A 23,811-nucleotide genomic window follows, 5' to 3' on the forward strand; every position below is an offset into this window, starting at 1 on the left:
TGTCAGCACTGACTGCACTCAGGGGCAGCTCACAGTGCATCAGCACTACTTACCACAACACAGGAGAGGGACTGAGATAGTGGAGAGGGGGTGGGTGTGTGCATGTGGGGGGGCATTATCAGATACAGAGATCAGCCCAGACTTTATGTGAATGTGTGTCTGCTTGTGTAATTACACACTGATAAATAACGCATTCTGCCGTGCTGGGGTGCCTCACTCCAGTGGCTTCAAACCAGAGGAGCAGACAGCCACAGCCTCCCTGCTTAGACCGACTGGGACTGAACAGAATACTAATGTGCACAGGAGGGATAGGGAGGGAAGATAGAAGAGAGAGTGATGTAGAGAAGAGAAAAACAGGGAGGAGTATCACAGACTGGGTGCAAGAATAAATCCTTAAGGGCTGAAAGGACCAACGGATTGATGGAAGAAAACGGTGAAGAGTAGGGGTCATGGAGCAGATGAGTGAATCACGGAAGGCATAAAATGTCAGACATGACTAAGGACAGCAGTGTTATGAAGGAGAAGAGTGACAACATCATCAGACAAAATAACACGGATATATACAGACATGCAACAATATCAAAATGAAACTAAGTGAGATTTAAGTGGTAAGCACAGACGATTATTGAATTTGGACCTGGAGAAAAACAACACAGGCAGACACCATTTTCATTTGAGTCAGTATAGTCATTCATTCATTTTCTGAACCACTTAGTCCTCCAGAGGGTTCGGTGGATATCAGAGCTGTCACAGGGCTGACATATACAAATGGAAAAACCATTCACTCTATAAGGCCAGTTTTGACCAATTATTCCCTTAAAGTGCACGTCTTTGGATGGTGGGAGGAAGCCAGAGTACCCAGAGAGTCACAGAGAACATGCAAACTCCACACAGAAGGGAACTGAACCCAGGACCTTCTTGCTGTGAGGTGGCACTGCTCCCCACTGCAGTTTAAGTCAGTATCTAAAGGATAAGTTAAACCATTTGTTGGAGACAGGAAGTAGAACGGCTCATCTATAAAGAGATGGTTTGATCCTTAGGTTCTTGTCCTCATATTGACGTGCCCTTGGGCAACACACTGTACCCTAGGTGGCTCTGAGAGACTGAATGAATGAATGAGACATATTTTTAGCACCTGAGTATCAGTATGATAGAGAAGCATCACATAAAAGTAAGTTGACATACCATTTAGATATTTATTCTGTCAAAAAGTGGCATGAGAGAATAAGATGTAGATAATGAAAAAGGTTGTAACAAAAACAGAAAGACACGAAAAAAGGCAAAATATCTAATAGAACAGTGAGAAAAGACTGCCTTTTGGGGGTGCTGAAAATAAATTCTGATGCTAAATCACGCTTCTTATTGTTTGTGTCCTATGACAAGTGGCCACTGCATCCATGGCCATCTCATACTGTCTGTATAAACAATTCCATCTCATTTATGAAATTAGAAAAAAATAAATATTTGATTCAAAGTAATATTAATATTGACATGTCTAAGGTTTACCCCGCCTTCGCCCATAAGTAGCTTGGATAGGGTTCAGAAAATGAATGAATGACTAATATTAATATTGATAAACTTTATTCCTATACTAAATTTCAAAACTACAGGGTGTCCCATAAGTCTCCATACAGAGGAAAAATAAACGTTTCTTGACATAAACCATTTTTATTTGTATAATATGCTCTATATGACTGCCATTTTGTCGGGAACACATTTCAATACGTGTCCTCCACTGCTGAAGAACTATAAAGAAGAAATATAAAGAAATACATGTTAGAACCATATATGTGTGGAATGTATTATGTCTCCTATGTATTGAGACTTATGGGACACCCTGTAGTTACAAGGTGCTTTACAAAATAACATACCACAAAATACATAAACAGCATAAACAGCAAATCAAAAGCAGTTGTTACAAGGTAAAATGTACTGCAATCGCAAAGTTAAAACTAAAAGAAGAAATCCATTTTTTTTAATAAAAAAAATCACAAAACCTGGTTGCCCTTTGTATGAGATGTCACCAAGTAGACAGTGTCCTCATGACTCACTGATTCCTTGTTTCCTGTACTGAACATACCCCCAAATTTAATTATTTTCTTCCTTTTTCTCTTTTCTTTCTTGTTAAAGTCAAGAAGTAGCAGATAAGTAGCATGGATAGTTGCACAGATTAGTGTTACCCACAGTGGGACATTATGTTTTCTACTTGCACTTCTTGATACTCAGTACGATTATCATTCCATTCATGTATAGAATGCCTCTTACGAACTTTCACTAGTGGGAAGTTGTGAAGCTGCATTGTTAAAATACCAGAGAAGGTATTTTCCAGTGTTCACTGATTACCACAATTCACAAGGAGGGAGTTTGCACAGTGTGACATTTCTATCACAGGGATGGGTATGTTTGGTTTTTGGTGATTCATGCTCAGGGTTCTCTGACATTTAAAGGCCTATTACCAAATGTAGTCCTTCATTTTTCATTAAAATGTCTGTGATTGGATTTGTGCTGCTAGATAAACCCTTTATCCTTGCTTTCTGGCCTTTGTCTGAGCTATATAGCTACTCCTCAAATGATCAGTGGCCCTCTGGTTATTTTTCAGTGGCACGCATTATGCAACCCCAAAGGAACATTGAAGAATAAAAAGCTTTTTCATTTCCCCTTGATCATTTTTTTGTAGTGTTTCCAATGTCCAGAGGCAGCTTTAAAGTTAAAATTAAACCGGTGAACTGTAAGGTTTTCATCATTAGCAGAGGTTGGCATCAATGTCGATTGTCCTTACAAAACATCAACAGAGTGTTTGCCATTCTGTCTTTATGCTTATGTATGAAATTATCCTTGCTACTTGTCCGATTGGATATGACTTGAACGAGGATGAGACAGTGTTGTTATTGACCTGAACTGCAAGTGAGTGAAGGACATCAGTTTGTATTCACCACATCAACCCAGGCTGCTGTATTCAGACAATAGTGCAAGTATAATAACCAACAGTGCACTATAAGAGAACAATAGTACAAATTACATTGTTTTTGTTATATTTTCATAATTCATAGGAAACCAAATGTATTTTCATCTGTTGGGCACTTTTACAGGAGAATCTGAATGAGATCTAAATGTGTTTTGTTTTTTTTTGTTTTTTTAAACAATATATTTATTAACACATTTTAACACATACACTTGTAAATATACACACAATTGTAGCAAGCATGTAGACCTGTTCCTCACTAACGAGATCTAAATATTTTTAGTTCATTACCGCCGCCAAGGAGGTTATGTTTTTGTCAGCGTTGGTTTGTCTATTTGTCTGTTTGTGTGCAAGATTATTCAAAAAGTTATGGATGGATTTGGATGAAAATTTCAGGAAAAGTTGATACAGGCACAAGGTACAAATTATTAAATTTTGGTGGTGATCGGGGGTGGGGGCATGGGGGCCCACTGATCTGCCTTGGCGGAGGTAAGCGCTCTCCGAGTGCTTTTCTAGACAAGACAGTGCAGACTTCCGCCAAGGCAGATCAGTGAGCCCCCGTGGCCTCCCCACCCCCAATCACCACCAAAATTTAATCATTTGTTCCTTGTGCCAGTATCAACATTTCCTGAAATTTTCATCCAAATCTGTGGCACTGATCTGCTTTGGCGGAGGTCTGTGCCCTCTGAGTGCTTCTAGTTCTTAATTCATTCTTAATACACTGTGTTTGAAAACAGTGTCTGGAATAATTTACAGATACCCTGTGTGTGTGCTGCTTCTCCGACAAACTAAATAACAGATGTAAATCAAAGTAAAACACATAAAATATATATACCGCCCACACCAGGTCCACAGAGAGACATTAAATTAGATGAAATCTTACCCATTAGCTTCAGGTTTATATTAATGCATGCACATAACATTGAATATCTTAGTTCTTTTTAAATTTTGTAAAACAGATCAGAATGAGGAAATTAAATTAAAATGTTTACAGGGTACATGCGCAGATTATTTCTTTGCTGAAACACTACACCCATCAAGGTAAGCCAAAAGCCATGGATGTCTAATGCATGGCTAATACTAGCTACTGTGCGTATGTGTGTGTGTGTGTGTGTGTGTGTGTGTGTGTGTGTGTGTGTGTGTGTGTATATGTATTAAGATGGTTAAAATGCAGAGATTTGATTTCCCTACTGACATAATTAAGGAAGTTAACCTTTAACCTTTACAGCACTGCTCAAAGCTATTTAGGTGGCAAGTGACCACACTCATTTTAATTTAGAGGTTATTGCAGCTCAAATGTGCTCTATATAGACGTATGCCAGGGAAAATGAGCAAAAAGAAGTGTAATATAACGAGTAGACAACAGCATTCAGGCAGACTCAGTATTAAAGAAAAAAAAACATTAAGAAAAATTTTGAAAAATCATCATGATGAAACCCTTCAGAACCCACTGGCCTATTTGCCTGTTTCTTTTAGGTCTATTTGGTAATCAATCAATCAGTTTTTTTTTATGTAGCGCTAAATCATAACAAAAGTTGTTTCATGACACCTTACACATACAGAGTGGGGAAGCAAAATTTACAATTAACATTTAGTTGTTTTTTCTCAGCAGGCACTACGTCAATTGTCTTGAAACCAAACATATTGATGTCATAATCATACCTAACACTATTATCCATACCTTTTCAGAAACTTTTGCCCATATGAGTAATCAGGAAAGCAAACGTCAAAGAGTGTGTGATTTGCTGAATGCACTCGTCACACCAAAGGAGATTTCAAAAATAGTTGGAGTGTCCATAAAGACTGTTTATAATGAAAAGAAGAGAATGACTATGAGCAAAACTATTACGAGAAAGTCTGGAAGATACTATTAAAGAAGAATGGGAGAAGTTGTCACCCAAATATTTGAGGAACACTTGTGCAAGTTTCAGGAAGCGTGTGAAGGCAGTTATTGAGAAAGGAGGAGGATACATAGAATAAAAACATTTTCTATTATGTAAATTTTCTTGTGGCAAATAAATTCTCATGACTTTCAATAAACTAATTAGTCATACGCTGTCTTTCAATCCCTGCCTCAAAATATTGTACATTTTGCTTCCCCACCCTGTACAGCTTGTCGAAACCAGACTTTCAAGCCAATTTACAGAAATCCAACAGAATCCTCCAGGAGCAAACACTTGTGACTGGTGACAGTGGTGAGAGAAAAAACTTCCTCTTAACAGGTACAAAGCTTGAGTAGACCCAGACTCCTGGAGGATAGCTGTTAAAGAGAGAGGGTAAAGGAGGAGAAAAGGAGAGAGAGAGAGAGAGAGACTGGGGGAGAGGGGGAGAAGTTGGGGAGTAGGGTGAGACACATGGATGCACAGCAAGCTGAACTCGAACATCTATGGAACTATAAGAAACACTATCACAACCATATTGTTACTCCCTCAGAGTTTAATCAAGGCTCAACATAGTTCTAGGGCTTTAACTAGGGATGTCCGATATTGGCTTTTTTGCCAAAAACCGATATGCCGATATTGTCCAACGCTTAATTTCCGATTCCGATATCTACCGATACCGCTGCCGATATATGTGAGATCTTAAACTAATTTTAGGTAACATCACATATCTCCTGTCATGGAATTAACACATCATGCCTAATTTTATTGTGTTGCCCCATTGGATGCATTCTCAAATGCAACAAGACTTTCAAAATGTAAACACTGTCTGTGCAAAGAATACATACTTCAACTTAAGTTGTGAAAAAAAATGCCATATTTATTTATTTTCTCTCCCTCCCTCCGTGAGTCTAATACAGTGTGGCAACTCTCCTGTACAATTTTGAAAACTGCACATTTCTTTCAGCTACAAACAATGCTTCATTTACGTGTCAGTAAATGCCGGCAAAATCAAGGCATTATTTTATCAGTTTTAATGATAGGCAAAAAAACCGGTAACGATATTCACAGTTATTACATTTTTATGCCAATATCGGGCCAATAATATTGGTGGGCCGATATTACCATACATCCTTAGTTTTAACAGCCATTTATTTGGACAATCAAATTTTGAGCTTGCCCAACAGTGATGATGCCCAAACAGTGCCATCAGAACTAAAGAAAATAAAATATTAAGACTTAAATTAACTTACAAAAATATAAAAATTTGACACAAGATGACGAAATGAATGCCAATTAAACAAAATAAAGCACACATATAAATAACAGGCTTAATTGGCTTCACGTAGCATTCACATGACTTATTAACAAAGAAAACTGACAAACTTTACCTCATTGGCCGCATAGACTCCAAAGGAATAAAACAGAGGGTTTCACAGCATCTTCTTAAAAGATATGTTTTAAGTTTCTTAGCTCAGTTCTTATGAATTGTCCTTTTGCAGATCTTACAGGTAGAACACGTTGTGCATGATAACCTCACGTGGCTCATGGAGTGTACTAATAATCTTATCCCCTGGGGGCAACGTGAACATGCAGAACAAACATTTTGGTTCCCCTCTTACCGCTATGCTTTTAAATCAAACAAATAAAATGTATTTTCTATGAATTTACCACATTTTATGAATTATTTATTTATTGACTATTTAAATGAATTATTACTGTGAATGTGTTATGTTTTTAAATACTCTTGAAAACATTATGAACTGAATATATGAGTGATGCCTTGGACGGCAGCTACATATATGGATAAGTGAGCGATGATGATTACGGCAGGAGAGAAGCAGGACCACAGCAGTAGGTCCAGAGTTTGTCCATGGGAAACAACACAATACAATAATCAATACATGTCTGTATATATTGATCAACTGTCACTGTGTTTTGACAAAAATACCAAAATCATTTGACAGATATGAGACATCACTTCAAGGGAAAAAGCTCTGAAAACTGGAACATCACCTAGAGATATTGTCAAAGTTCCATCAGCCAACAGTGTATTTATGTTTTCATGCTTCCTGAGGCACCAATATCTTTTTCACAATCACAATCCTGCTCTAAAACTTTTGTCAAACAATTCCCCGCAGCTTCATCACATCTTGTTACCATGACAAGGGTCGGCAATTTCATTGGCATCACAGTGCATCTGTTTTAGGTCGTCATATCTCAGGTTTGGCTCGCTTCCTGTTTCTGTATCCATGGCGACACACTCACACAGACAACGTATCAAGGAGCCGTGTATTCTTAAGGTCATCTCTGTCAACTACAGCCTCCCCTGCTCAAATGAATCACTGCTGATACTGCCACTGCAGTCTGTTTAAAAGTAACTACGCTAAAATAATTCAGCGTGGATAAAGTTTTTCAGGTGATTGCAGTGAGGGTGCAACGCTATAAAGAAGGCATAATAAAGCAACAGCAATGGTGATGTACAGTGTTGTGCAAGTAACTTCCAAACTGTAATACATTACAGATTACTTGTTACTGTTAGAGGTAAAGTAATTCCTTACCTACCCTGACAATATTACTGTCTCAGAATTATAATCCCATACATGACTCCTGCATTACTTTTGAGTTACATACAGACACTTGTCACAAATGGCACATGTGCAGTAACACCCCCCCCCCCAATACAAGACATAGGAGAGCCTTAAGATGCATAAAATTTACACCTCAAAGTACATATGGACAGATAACTCAGTAAGTAACACTATGGTCTACGATATTCAAAACCCAGCAGGTACACTTGGTTCAGGAGGTAGAGTGGGTTGTCCTAGTCATGTGCTGTTGTGTCCTTGGGCAAGGCACTTCACCCTCCTTGCCTCCAGTGCTGCTACTCACACTGAGTATGAATGTTTGGTGGTGGTCGGAGGGGCTGTTAGTGTGAACTGGCAGCTATGCTTCCATCAGCCTGCTCCAGAGCAGCTGTGGCTACATATGTAGTTTACCACCACTAGAGTGACAATGTTAGAGTGAATGAATAACGGATTCACTGTACGTGTTTATTATTTTTTATAGTTTATTTTTTTCAACATTTTACATGTTCAAACAGGGGGTGCGGCACCAAATGATAAAGAATTCTAACTAGTCATAGAAACGTTAGCTTACCTCATCATTGCTGATCACAGGGATCATGCTAACTAGCTTCTACGTCTATGTGGCAAATCTTCAACCATTGGCTGAACACCAACAGGGAATAGAACTTTCCTGCTGCATTTTTGATTCCTTAAGGTCTTTTTTTTTTTTCTTTGAGCAACTAAAGGTGCTGTATGTAAGAATTATGTTCTAAGTAATCATAAAATGACCCTTAATGTCAACAGACATGAAGGAATCATGTTAATTTCAAATACTGATATCACTGACAGTAGTACACCAGCCACCACGGCCTGGCCCCATGAGAAAACACAGCAGTCCGGGGCTGGGAGAAGAGGCCATGGCCCGGGTGAAGATAAGTGCTGGTGTAGGACTTGTCGCTGCCATGGTAACTCCTTATAGTAGACGCTCATGTTGGATCTGGCAACCCCTAGTCTGGGGGGAGGTGGAGGGGACACCACACTCTACGGTAGGGGTGTCAAACTCATTTTAGTTCAGGGGCCACATTCAGCTCAATATGATCTAAAGTGGGCTGGACCAGTAAAATAATATAAATAATAGGATAAGAACTTTTTGAGTTGTTTTTGAATGAAAAAAGTCAAATTCCGTAATGAAAATGTTTACATCTACGAACCGTACTTGAACAACTTAAACAAATATGAAGTATGTGGAATTGTACCAGTTTTCTGCCTCTTACTAAATGTTTTGTGTATTTGTAGATCCACTGTGATCTGTAAGTTGTGATGCATATGTATAAATGATAAACTAAGGTGTAATATTGTTAAAATTGCACTTTTTTTTCTTAAGAATTTTCAGGTTATTCACATTTTTTGTTAAAGGCTAGTCTGTAAATGTAAACATTTTTGTGTAATTTTCCTTTTTTTTTTTACACTACAACAAAGAGAAAAATTGGTACTTTTCATTATTCATAACTTATTCTGATAGTATTTTACTGATCTGACCCACTTTAGATTGAATTGACCTAAAGTGATTCTAACATCCTTCATTGTTAATATCTTCAGTGTAATTTCTGCATTTCACCAATTCATTCCAGGGGCCAGATTGGACCCTTTGGCGGGCCGGATTTGGCCCCCGGGCTGCATGTTTGACACCTTTGCTCTACGGTATTTTGAATGTGATTGCAGTACCAGTTTTGGCCACAATCCTACATACGGTTCCTTTAAATTATGGGTGAAAAGTATGTTTTAATGCAAGCGCTATTGAACATGTACTGAGTAAAATATTAATGAAAATTGATCAGTAATGCCTTAGCAAAAAGTAATCTGTTACTGTAATGCATTACTTTTGTAACACATTACTCCCAACACTGGTGATGAACATCACTCAATAAGATCATACTTCTGAAATATTTTACATGCTTTGATGCTGCGCAGAGTCCACGGTTTGCTTTTGTTGCCAGTGTTTACAGAGGGCCCTGTTTGTACAGACTGCCAAGAGGGTAAAGTTCAGACTAGAAGCCTGCAGACACTGTAGCCTCACACATACATGTACACACAGACACTTTGTCAAGACTCATCATGTTCAGCCACCAAGCAACACTAGCCACCCTTACCCCATGTGGCCGTTATTTAACACTTCTTGTGAACACACATACGCACACAGGCAGGCATACAGTGTGACATATCCACGTGAACAAACAGTACCAGGTCACAGATGCATGGACAGTACACGCATACTCACACAGTATCATCTTCCTCTGGCTTTCTTTCTTCTGCTCCCACACACAAAAGAATCAACACCCGACTACCAACTGCTATATTTCGGGAAAGTTTTTGCATTCAGTTTTAGACCTCCAGTGCATTTCATGAATATTTAAGAGCACAGTGATTGGATGGTAACTTATGCAGCAATAATGTAATACCTCAGGATGAGCGTTTTAAGGCTTGCTGCTTAGTGTACATGTATTTTAATGCTGCTGAGAATGTGACTGCAGACTTAAGTCCATTTTTGACTGCTTCATATAAAAACACAGTGCCAGTTGCTTCCTCTCCTCTGCCCTTAGCTGGCAGCTCTGTCCTCTCATCCAGAAGGAGTAACATGTAATTACAACCAGTTAAGCTGTCCAGAATCCTCTCTGACTCTTCACCGACTTCGAAAGGATTGTGCTGCTCTCCAATCTTAAGTATGCCTACTAAAGGTCACATATAGTGTTCCCCACCTCCTGTCGATCCTCTGCATGTGCTCTTTTTCTGTTTTCTGCAAAGAGCTTCCTGGGATACTATTTGAGGCCCAGCTTTCATTGTACATAAAAAAAGATTAATATTTCATGGAGCATCAAAGTGGCTTTTTGCAGGCATCTTGGTTCGGAAAAGTACCAGAAAGCCATTGTTTATGAGACTACTTCCTTTGGCATATTCCTGTGCTGGTTAAATGGCATGTGGTTGACCATCAGTGGCCTTTAGCTGATCCAAGGGCTTTGTGATGTGGTGAACTTTCCTCCACTAACCACAGCATTCAGGACAAAAAGCCCCTGTATGTTGTCTCACCAGCTGCACTTGATGTTTTAATGAGGACACATGTAGCTCAGTAAACACAAGTGGGAGCTAGATGATGGGTTGAGGGTACAGAGGTGCCTCTTTCTGTGTAGCGTTTGGGTAAACACAGCAGTGAGCAGGTCCAGATAATGTGAACTATATCAGGCATAGTAGGAGACAAATATTTACAGGCACAAGCTGACTCATTAATCAAATAAACTACCTCACAGTATCATCGTAAAATGGTCTATCAGTTGTACTATGTGTCATCAAATGCTCAGATGCTGCTGTCACTCAGTATTAAAACCTACAACCTAAACTGTTTTCGATCTGTTATTTACATTATTAGGACTCTAAACAGATGTTATTATATCATTAAGGTAGCAAAAGTAATGTTTTATGTTGTATAAGTGTGAGATGGGGGTGGGATTTAATAATTTTTCTTCTTCCCACTCCTTTTTTGAGCAGTACATATTGAATTTATTTTGTTATTGCTAGAGTACATGGCAATTGCTATTTTTTTCTTGATCACCTTTATTTATTAATGTATGTGCTCTGATATTAGTTCCTTGTACACAAAAGATATTTCATTTTTGAAATGAATGAATGAAACCTAGAACCTGAAACCTAAATAGACTACACGATAGGCTCTTAAGTAACAAAAAACAACAAAAAGTATAAGAAATGTACAATATGGAGAAAACTACTGCGACACAACATATTCAGCTTGGAGGATGTCCCATTCATGTTCATCAATGTTAAGAAAGATGAAGTGGAAACAAATTGATACTGTGCACAGAGTTAACCCTGAAGATCATAATAACCTAGTGTATTGAAAAGATGTATTATATTGTGGCATGTTTGCCATAGTGCATTATGGGTAGTGGGTATTTTGTTTTAAATGTGTTATTTTTATGTGCAAGAATTCAGCGGGGTTGTTGTGTTAGTATTAGTTTTGACTTAATATGTGTAAAGCAATGTTTATTGGCCTTTTTTTTTTTTTTTTTGTATTCTTGTAATTTGTAAAGTTGCACCCTGAGTGAAAGCCATAGGCAGAGCAATGGCTATCCTGTTGTGATCAGTTTAATATCTATCTACCTGCTTGTCATAATAGAAGCTCATCTTATACTCATTCTTGACACAGAGCTAAATTTCTACCCAATTTACACCTATGCAACAACATCATTTGTATAGGATACCATATTATGGCATTATGTTATTATTGTTTTGAAATACAACCATGTCTAAGCAATGAAAAGCCACAATTCAATGTTCCATTGTTCATTTAATCTCCTAAGACCCAGCTATGGGTTTTCTGTCCACATTTGTGGACAAGAGTTTCACAACTTTATACAAAAAAAAAGAAAGAAAAGAAAACTGTCCACCACAAAGGACATTCCATAAAAATTTTAAAAACTGCATCTGAAAAAACTGCTGCATCATGATGTTTCCAATACAGGGTAGGGAAGCAAAATTTACAATGAACATTTAGTTGTTTTTTTCTCAGTGGGCACTACATCAATTGTTTTGAAACCAAACATATATTGATGTCATAATCATACCTAACACTATTATCCATACCTTTTCAGAAACTTTTGCCCATATGAGTAATCAGGAAAGCAAACGTCAAAGAGTGTGTGATTTGCTGAATGCACTTGTCACACCAAAGGAGATTTCAAAAATAGTTGAAGTGTCCATAAAGACTGTTTATAATGTAAAGAAGAGAATGACTATGAGCAAAACTATTACGAGAAAGTCTGGAAGATACTATTAAAGAAGAATGGGAGAAGCTGTCACCTGAATATTTGAGGAACACTTGCGCAAGTTTCAGGAAACGTGTGAAGGCAGTTAATGAGAAAGAAGGAGGACACATAGAATAAAAACATTTTCTATTATGTAAATTTTCTTGTGGCAAATAAATTCTCATGACTTTCAATAAACTAACTGGTCATACACTGTCTTTCAATTCCTGCCTCAAAATATTGTAAATTTTGCTTCCCCACCCTGTACAGGCACTTATTTAATAAAAAAACAAAACAAAAAAAAAGCTTGTACTTTGCTGATGTTTCCTGGGTCTTTGGAGGTTAATGTTTTCTCCAGGCTTTTCTAAACTCTACAAGCCCAGTCAGTTACCCCATTTATTTATCTATTTGTTTGTTTTATCATTATCAAGGACAATGCACTGCAGCATAGTTGGCATATAAAACATCTGATGTTCTGTACGAAAAGAAAAGAGTATGTAGTCCATTGAAAACGCCCATCCCTGGTTGGTTTTTGAGAAAGACATTTAACTTAACTAGGTACTAGTTGCTGTTAGCTTTTAACATACTCTATAGCTTGCTAATGTTCTATATAACTGATTTATTAGCATTTTATTACGCTTTAGAGAGCTGAAGTCCCAACCCTTCTGGCTGTGAACCATTGGACCTTATTTGGGTAAAAAATGTATTATAGTCAACTTGAATTATGCCATTATTTACGCATATGTTTAAAAGATCATTTTCCGAGTCAAGTAAGTTGGTGAAACTGTTAAAATATCAGACTGTGAAAATATGTAAATAGAAAAACTACTCATCCAGAAGTTGAGGGGGTGGTATCATTGTAACTGTGTCCCTCCACGATTTGTTCAGAGCTGCTAAAGACGTCCCTGCAGCTTCAGCATGACCACACTGGAGTGACTTTCATCTCTTCTAAAATGTTTTCACCTTGCTCTCAGTGATTGAGCTGAAATGCACAGAGTTGACAACTGTTTAGGTGTTTTGATGTGCTGCAAGAAATGTAGTCCACTGAACTGTTTAATACAAAACTGGATTTTTCTTTACAATCTTCACACTAAAATGCTATTTTCTTGGCTTGTAAAATGATCAAACATCATATTCGTAACTGGTTCCTCAATCCAAACAGGATCATAAAAATTATTTGTCTCTTGCCATTGACCGCTGTTCACATTTTTACAATGTTCTGAATGGGTTAAGATGCCCCAGTGATGGAGTTGCTAACAATAAAAACTAATAAGATTTCAATCAATGTGTGAAACACAGCCTTAAGAAATTACTTGAACTGCAAAATAAGCAGTATTTAGATTTTTTAATTGCTATCAATGCTTATTTTCACTCAGATGTTTGTAGATAGTCAGTGGCACAATCTACTTCAACAATGTATTTTTACTATCACAAGTCTAACTGATTTCCAGAGGTTTTAAACAATCGCTGCTAAATGAATAAACGGTAAATGAAAAATAAAATTAAAATAGTCTGATATAATTTTATTGTGTAACACTGACACTGATATTTATTCCAGACTTTCAAGCACAAGTGGTTTTACACTTTTCTGCATGAAATATTTCCACATCAAAAATATGTTTTATAAGACGTGACCATTGAGCCATTCACAGCCCAACTAGGGATGATAGACGGTAGAAAATAGAATAATAACATGTTGTGACAAAGCGAAAATAATCACACTTCAACGCTGGATGCCAAGAACATTGCATCCTCCTCCCTCCTCTCTCAGTCTCTCTCTACGATACTTATCCGTGATGACTCAGAGAGCAGCACCGGAAGCTCAACTGCATACTGACTGATACTAACAGGAACAATGGCTGTTAATAAGCTTTACTTAAGCTTTCAGGGATTTCAGCACAGTGCAATATGTCTTGTAATGAATAATTTTCTCTTCAGTTTTGCCACTTGGGTTTATCTGATATCAATAATGTAAGAAAGCCTGGATTGCTGATTTATAATCCAACAGAAATAGTATCAACCTTGGATTAAAAAATGGTAAAACAAAAAAGTAATATTGTAAAGCAAGTAAACTTTTCAGATCAAGACGAAAACATAATCTATTCTTTTTGAGAATAAATGCACTTTTCTGATGTACGTGCGTTGCAGATGAAACGTCAGCATCTCAATTACGCTTCACTGATGCAAAACATTAGGAAGCTAGTGCATAGCACATCACCAAGTAATGGACACATAAAAATGATGAGTCATATACTGTACCTACAAATGCATACAAACATGTGACTGGCTTACTTTTCTGCTGTCAGATATCTCTTGAAATTCTTCTCTCTGCTGATGAAAAAGCACTGCATAACCCTCATTCTGAGAGTATAGCCCCTTTGCACCGCAGGACCAAAATTACCTGGTTTAAAAAAAAAGCAAAAAAAAAAAAACTTTCCCTCAACCCCAAACTATATCTGAAAAAATGACTAGAAGGGGTATAAAACTTTTCAGATTGCCCGAAATTCTAGAGGGGCGGGGCTATGTGCTGAAGAATGCTGATTGGTGGAACGCACATGCAGCATTCCACACTAACATGCTAAGCTAGTGTGTGGCTGCAAACTTGTTTATTCCATTTCTACAAAGTTCACTTCATTTGTGTTTTGATCATTTGGAAAATGGAGCAAAATAAGAGAAGCTAGAGGTGGATGGACAATGTGGTCCATACTTTTTAACGCATAAGAAATTCAGGGACTTTGAAATCGACTGAGCTTGATTTGAATACATTTTCCTAAACTCGGAGATGCAGTGGAAATGCAGACCAAACAGATTACAAGGTATTCTTTTACCCAGGTAAATAAATTCCTGGAAACAAACTTCCTGTAAGTGTTGGCGGAAAAAGGGCTATTGCTTTGATTGAAGCTATCCCAATGTTCATTTTAAAGCAATCATAACAGCAACTCATTTGGATGAGATAAACTGTCCGTGTATTTTCATTTTGACAGTGAGAAACTGAGTCCTAAACTTAATTATGAAGGAAATGAACGGTTGTCTTCTGCATTTTACACTTAGCTAATAAAAATGGATCCATGACCTTTTTTTGGTCCTGATCAAAGGGCATGGGCCTCAACTCCAAAATAGAACCAATGCTGAAATATCTTAAAATTGTAATTCCGCTAAGGGTCACTGAGTTACATATACTCCCATGGAGTCACTCTGGTCTCATCCATTTTATTTGGAACCTCTTATAAGTGATCTGGTGGTCCATCCTTACATTTGTCTCCCATATATCAGATATCAGGTCAGAAGATAATGCCGAGTCATGCTGTGATAGAATATCAAGGCCTCTGTTCATTTAATAAAATGCTGTTATTTCCTGACAGACACCCTCAGTGTAGTTGAGGTTAATAGGTTACACTAACAAGACAATCACATGACTTTGTTATACAGTGCTTAATGAGGTGTATAAACAAAGAATGATGAGATGATATGAACAGTTATAAGTTTTTACATTTTGCTTCATATTTGTTTTGTATCTTGTGGCATATTTATTTACTTATTTTGGTCTGGTATCGTAATGGTTTTGCATAATTTTGTTGGCTATATATTCTCCTATGTTTTGTACTTTCTGGACATGTAGTCTTGCATTTGGTTTTGTATTCGTTTTGTATTATGTTTGGATGTATTTTATTTGGTTTGTCTGACTTTATACAGTGTGATTTTATAGCTAGTTGCATATGGCTAACCATTAAGGCTATTATTATTTAGAAGGGAGCAGGAAATATAAGATTTTTTTCATCCTGCTCCTTTTCGAGCATGCGTGTGTACATGTTTGTTCACCTGATGACCATGAACGAAATAAATAAAATGAAAGGATTATGATTTTATTGAGTCAGTGAGCTAGCGTTTAGCATTAGCTCACATAAGACCTCTGATACTCCAGTAGTTCCGCCCATTTTGTCCAAATATAGTCATGTGCAGCCTCAAAAAGCCATCACGATGACAGCCAAATTGCAAACTACTGGCTTCAAAATAGAAGCTCAGAAACCAATGGATAACGCCACGGTTCCTTCATCCACTAATTATATACAAGTTAATGGTTCTATCCCTGTGTTAAGGAAACACTGATATAGAGGTATTTTCTAACATTGCACTGATCCATTTTTATTTATTTGTACAACATATGATACAGTGATCTTATTGTGTTTTCAGAGGTTTTATTTTCCAGCTGCACATTAGGACTTTGAAGTCTGGTTTTTAATAGAAGCAGACTTTGAAGTTTATGATTCCTGATGTCATGACAGCTTTAAGTGATGGCTCTGCTTAAATACAGGCTGTCATATTATCCTGCAGGTACCATGGGGACTTTCCCGAGGGAGGTTTCATGTTTATTCCTTTCACTGTTTGTTTCTCTTCATTGTTACGCTCCTCCAGCTGCACCCAGTCAGTGGGAACCAAGGTCTGAGTGCTCGGCCCCTTCCTCTCTTCCCTTACCTCTTTTTACAACCCCCAGCCCTCTCACTCTATATTCAAAACATCCCTAGAAGAAAGACTATTTTTTTCCCTGTGTTACCTCATCCATAGTTTGCTGACCTTAACACGGCAACACTGGAGGTTTGACTGCAACTTGTAAACACACCAATGAGTAACATAATAACCTTGACCAATAAGAAATTTTTAAAAGAATTGAAAATCAGATGTTTTTTTTTTTTTTTTTTTTTTTTTTTACCTGTGTACGCAATCCAGAGTAACGTCAACAAAGCCTGTATATGCAATTTGATTTTCTTTTACAGTTTTCAGAAGAAAAGCATGTTCCACACAGAAAAGCCATCCAACAAAGCCTCATCCTGTTTAGTTTCAGGACTTCTTGACCTCAGCTGTTTTGAAGATGTGTGAATCAGATTTTGGAAAGCCTGAAAGAAAACAGATTTGTATAATACAGCAGCTGGATGCCTCTATCTTTTTGTAGAGGCACTTGTCTATATTTAGGGATTTGTTGTATACAACAGTCCAGTTGTGCCAGTGCATGTCTTAATAGAATGGCTACCTGGGCTTTATTTATCCTGACCTTCCATCCAGTGCTGAGATAGTCTCTACACAATCAATCTTGGATAATAATCAGTGAATGTGAGGGTAAACATATCTCCTTTAACATCTAATGTCGTCATTTCCTAAAAGTTACCTGTACTTTGCAGGAAAATAACAGAAATAACAAGGTGCATCCACATTCATCACACAAATATAATGCAAGCAACAGTAGAAAGTAAAAAGAATACTCTCTGCAATACATTTATATTGATCAATTTTGTAAAGCTGGACAGATGTCCCACATCAAAGTGTCTAAAAGTTGATAACTGCTCTTTATTGTGCTGGGCAAAAAACTCAAAATGGTCTTCAGAAAAAATCAGCAGTAGAAGTCAGCATTCAAGGCAACCAAGATTTATTGTCGTCAACAGATCTGAGAACAGGTCACAGTGACATCAACGAACACCAGCAAACTCGTCTGAGCAGATAGAGTGGGTTTTCATCTTTTATTCATTTCCAGTGTCATTTCATTCCAAGTCATTTCCACACCTGTTGGTCAACTTTTCATTGGATTGACGTATTGACGCCATTATAATATTACCAATCCTCTCTGGCCCTGATATTAAGTCACACCTTTATGTCAAACCATCACCAGGCAGTTTTGCCCCTTTTTGTGTCTTTGCCAAACCAAGGCACATGTCAGGACATGTCCTGGACTTCCCCAGGCAGGCCCAGGTGTCCTTTTGTTTATTCCTTATCAAAAATCCTCACTGTCTGTGAAGATGCTCCAAAGTTTTCTATATTAGTACCCTCAATGCAGCTTTCAAATTAGGCCCTTTGTCATTCAAAGAGACAGCCTCGCTCTTTTTACACCATTATAACTTGACTGTTATTTTTTAGTTAATTTTTAGTCAGTTCTCTTAGGCACAAATATAGACACAAATATAATTCAGTTCCTTGATATTTTATGTTTTAAAAGTTTATATGTTTTCCCACACGTACTATTTCAGACATGACACACATTGCATGCAATGATTATGTCACACATTTTTAATCATCACTATTCACCTTCCAACTCCTTGATTATCTAATTTCATAAAGACATTCTGTAGGTGTTTATAATGTTGATTTTTCTAACTTATGCGTTCCTACACACCTTAAAAGCATTCATCACCACTCATTTATTAAGCAACACAATCAAAGCAATACTTTGGCACATCATTTTCTGAAGAAATTACACTACACTGTCAGGTGGGTGACTAATTCCTGGAAATTGTCATATTGCCAACTTTGATGCACTTGAAACTTGATGTACTTGAAAAGCTGTAACTGAATCTTTTCAGTTGAGGATGACATCCCCTTGTTTATCATATTCTATAAAATAAACTGTGAATAGGCTAGTCCATATCAGTATTGTGTAATAATAGTGTACATTATTTTATTTATTTGTTTATTTATTTATTTGTTTTTACATATCGTTAACCTCATAGTATAATTGTCTCAGTCATATTTTTGGCCAAACTGCGATATCTCCATAACTTTACTCTCCTAAGATTCATTCATTCATTCATTCATTTTCTGAACCCGCTTTATCCTCACTAGGGTCACGGGGGTCACTTGGAGCCTATCCCAGCTACATAGGGGTGAAGATTGTTACTTCATTTTGCATTGCTGGCTGTGTTCTGAAAAAAATTTGACTTAGGTAGTTCTGCTATGAGGCTAACGATATGGAGTACATGAGTGTTAAAATAAGTCCACTCTGCTTTAGTACAGAGTTTATGAATGAGAACCAAGTTCCTGTTGAAACTGGTGACTCCACACGCTGCAGCCTTAAGAATGTGACACCACATCTATGAGAAATGCAATCCATTTCCACTGAACTATTTAACAATATATTACTAACACTACACAACTCAGCTTGTGAAATTATCTTTTACACTGATGCAATTCAAATTTTTTTCTCTCACCAATGAACACTGATCATAGTTTTCCCAAGTTAGGTCTCACAGGTATGGATATTATTTATTATTTTACATGGCTGTTAAAATAAGTAGACTGTCCTTTAACACAGACTTTATGAATGAGAACTGAGTGACTGTAAAAACTGGTGACTCCACATTCTGCTGCCTTAAGAATGTGGCACCACTTAAGTCATGCCATTGTGGTGATACAGTTGCAGTGCAATACAAACGTGACTCTCCCTTCACTTATTCAATGATGACGTGGACTTGTAACACCTGAGGTTCATCCAAAATCAGGGTGTTAATTTCTTGTGTTGAAGTTTTTGTTTTTAGCTATTAATGCAAATTCCTCAGACACAGCCCTACTTGCCAAAATCCTGGTTACATTTCAGATTTTTCTTTCATCATATCAGCACTGTAATCACTTGTATTTCAGTGGATGTTTTATGTATTCACCACTGGATCTTAAAGGATTAAAGGTCTGTTCAGTTCCCAGCTGGACTCCTCTGGTGTCAGTTTCAGCTAACCTTGGTAATGACATGAAAGGGCTGTGCAAATTCTGACTTGCCACTTCACAGACGAACACAGGTGTGAGAAAACTACGCATTCACACATCCAACGGTTGTGCAAGCCAAGGCACATTCAGTGGGACATTCCCACACATGTGTGAAAAATCAACATAAGCCACACAGAGAAGAAGTAGTAACATTTAAAATATGCCAGAAATGTAGCTGATGAAAGATGTGGAAAATGTGGACATGCATTGTTTCACTTTCCAAGAGTTAGGGCATAGTTGAAGAAAGGACATGTTGTGTTATTGAATGCGAAACACCTTTTCACTGGTGAACCACTAGCAATCTAAGCTTGGGTCATTAATTTCTAATGACCTGGCAACAGGCTGAAGCCTTCAGGTGATTTACAGTGATTGGAGTTTCCGGTGCTGCTTGACACGTGTGACCTTAACTTTGTCCACACCTTTTTACATGTGCAGTTAGTGTTTTTTGGCAGATGGAGGAAGCCCTGGCTCTCACCTATGCACTCTGTGGGAGAGGCTTCCTCTGGAGCTGTTAAGAAGGAGGCTTCACCACCACCCTACGCTCAATGGGATCCCAACGATGATTCACCGAGTTTGCTTGCTCTCGAGCAAGTATCTCCTCACTCTGCCTGAGCCAACCAACATTTCACATTCCTCCTCCTCTTCCCCCTTAGTCAGAAAGCCATTGCTTTTTTCCCTCAGTGACTCACAAGCAAATCCACAGATATAGATGGCCTGTGTGGGTGGATGGTGCCCCCCCTGCTCAACTGCTGTTATTACATCTATGAGGTTTATCGAGCCTTCTTTAGATATTGTGAAATAAAGCTCACCCACATTGTCCTCGCTTTGCGAAAAACTGTGCTTAATATGAGTCTGTAATAAAAAGTTTCAGTGCGTTTTATGACTTAACAAAGAGATATTCATTACTTTACAGGAAAAATTACCTCACACCAATGCACAGATTCAATTTCTTTAACAACACATCCTGTTCCCTGAAGGTACAGCACAAAATCCACACTGTGCAGTGTATGATTAAATGTACTGGAAAATCTGATATAGATGTTAGCAGTACTGAGAGACTGTTTCATCCCAGAAGTAATTTACTTGTAATAATTCTCAAGATTAAGTACCACTTCTCTGTTCTTGTGCAGTGAAACACACACATATCCATGCACATACACACTCATGCACAAATGTATAGGTGCCCATGCTAATTTACACACTACACAATGAGATATGAGCAGCACTTAATGTACGAAACAGTGCACTCATACTGCACACCCAGTCCGGACTTGGCTGTTGAACTTGACGGGTCTGTGGGTTTAAAGTGAGGAAAGGGTGGGAGCTTCAGAGTAGAGGAGGTGTGATGGCATCCTTCCTTAAAGGAAGCATATGGGTGGCTGCAGAAAGGAAACCAGCCGCTCCAGAGAGTAAAGCAAAGGATATGGAGAGGAAGTTTAATTAATTACAGGAATGTGAGATTTATTTACATTTTTTCACAAGAGAATATTATAAAGATACTGCATTACAGTTACATGTTTCTAAAGGGCATGTTATTTTTCGATGCCAATTTGGAAACACAAAAGTGAAGTATGCACAGTCATTTAACATTATTAGTCACTGGTAGGCCTATTGCTCATCACTTATACTGCCTGTGAGGACTAGTTGAATTGGAAAATGCTAAACCAATTTTTGTTTTTAATCTCAAATGGGATCATTAAAATTGCATTATCTAATGTTTCTTGTTTTTATGAGTTTTTCCAAATAATTCAGCCTCCTCCCACATGCTTAACCAGATGGACCGGAGTCCAAATGGCCCATAGGCAAATGAGAGGGTGTTTGCTAGCATTTTATCAGACTGGCAAGATGTCCTGGGTATTTCCTGCCTCCCACTCAAAGCATTCAGGTTTCTAGTCACCCATAACCTTGGGAATTACAGGCCAGTTATAGTGTGATTATCAAAATGACATTCAATCATTGAAATTAGTTTCCCTAAGCTCCAGTAAACAGCTGGCATATCTGACTGATCGGTTGTTGGGGTATTTGCTCCATGACTGATGATATGAAACAGATTTGTAATAGGATGGCACATCAAGCATTAAAACGGCTTTTTAAGAATCTTTTCAGATTTAGATGTGACTATTTGCACCCAGACAAAAAGAAAAGATAAAGGTTTTCTCTATGATTTATAACTAGTAATTAGTGAGTAACAGGACACATGTCTTTAGCGTATCATTTAGTCTAAATATATACAGGTACATTTTATGAATGGTATAATCAGGATGAATTCTCATAATCAGTATTAAATGGATTATTTGTGGCATTACTTGCTCTGAAATGTAAAAAGCATCACTAATGGACTCTTTAAAGCAGTGTAGCCTATCATCCATACATGAGAGGATGGAGGTACAATGTGTCATCAAGTTGCATGATAAATTTAATACAGGAAAGACATTACTGTTATTATGTTATTAATGTTAGATTCGATCTTTTTTATGTTGTGGGAAATCAGAATGAAAAACAACCTTTTTGGTGCCATTCTCATTTCAAGAGGATTAGGTGCAAGGCAGCACAGTGCACTTCAGAGAGTAGATGCAAGTGACATATTATACTGAACTATCTTTATTTTGTTCTTTGTTTAGCAGTTGTCACTGTTTATCTGGATGCTGTGGAAAATAGTGCTCATACAAATTCAAGGCTCCTGGGTCTAGTCCACATATTTATTCACACAGTTGCATATATTAATAATCCAAGAAAATGAAGTAATCTAAAGTATCTACAATATGTTCCCAGCTCTGTACAAACTACATTTCAAGGGCGTACATTCTGTAATCTGTTGTGTGACACAGTTCAAGTGAGAAGACCAACACAGAGTACAATACGTAAAAGATATCTTATGTCAGAACAGTCCTCTGCATGGTCATCAAGTCTAGATTTGTTATATGACCATGGGTTTATCACGATCATTATACACAAACAATAACTGGTGCAATATCTCCACAATGAATTATCTCTGATGTAACTGTTAATGGCTTAAACATTCAACATCTACTCTGCTTTCAAGAACACTTTCACCATGCAGACTTGAAGGCATCAGTCTTGGAATGAGAGCAAGGTCATTGTGAATTTTCCCACGCCAGTGTGATATGAGCACCTATCCTCCCTGCAGTAGAAACACAGGTTCACCAGTGTTCCCACAATGACGGAATGGAAATAAGGGGGAGAGGCTGCCAGTGTGTAAAATAAAAAGATTTTCTTTTGTGAACAAATTTTGGTATGTGCTAGATTCAAATTCAGATTCTTAATTTGTCATTTAACCATTTCCATCATAGATGTAATGTAAAAACCAAATGACGATGTATTGGTCTCTAAAAAAACAACACATGGATAAAACACTTATAGACAGAATAAAATAGTGGGTATAAAAATTTATAAAAATCCGTAAATAAATAATGCACATAATAAAATATGTGATGAAAGTGTAAAAAAGTTTAAAAGTATTGCACTTTCAATCAATCAATATTGCACATATATCGCACTGTTTATGTCTGACACTTGTGTACGTTAGGAGTTGTGGTGAATTGAACACCAAACAACCAACACTGAATATATTTATCGTGGTTAGAATGACTCATGTTACACATATTCTGCGACATCACAGTGAGCTGTATTGATTGACTGATTCAAAGATGTGCACTATGTTAAACTTTCAGCTTCACGTCTGACTTTTTTCATTGTACATCTAGAGCTTACAGGGCTTAGTCTCGCTGAAGAAAGCAGACGTGCTTTTGGCTTCATCCCACAATCCCTTGGGGTCATCTTCACATCACAGAGGGGCATCCTGAGCTCAGGCTGAAGGGAAGCGTGAAGGAAAAGGATATGTGTATACTGGTGTGTGTATGTGTTTAAGGCTGTGCTTGTGCCTGCAAAAGCTCTTTGGTTCTCAGTACTGGGAACAGCTGCAGGCAGGACTTCCTGTTCTGCACAGGAAACAAAATGGCGGAGTATGGAGGGGAGGCCTGGAACAATGCTGTGAAAGTCGGCCACCACCCAGGTTAGGGAGCAAGGTGCTTGTGAATCAGAGGGCA

Source organism: Sphaeramia orbicularis, chromosome 9 (assembly GCF_902148855.1).
Source record: "Sphaeramia orbicularis chromosome 9, fSphaOr1.1, whole genome shotgun sequence".
Lineage (NCBI taxonomy): Eukaryota > Metazoa > Chordata > Actinopteri > Kurtiformes > Apogonidae > Sphaeramia > Sphaeramia orbicularis.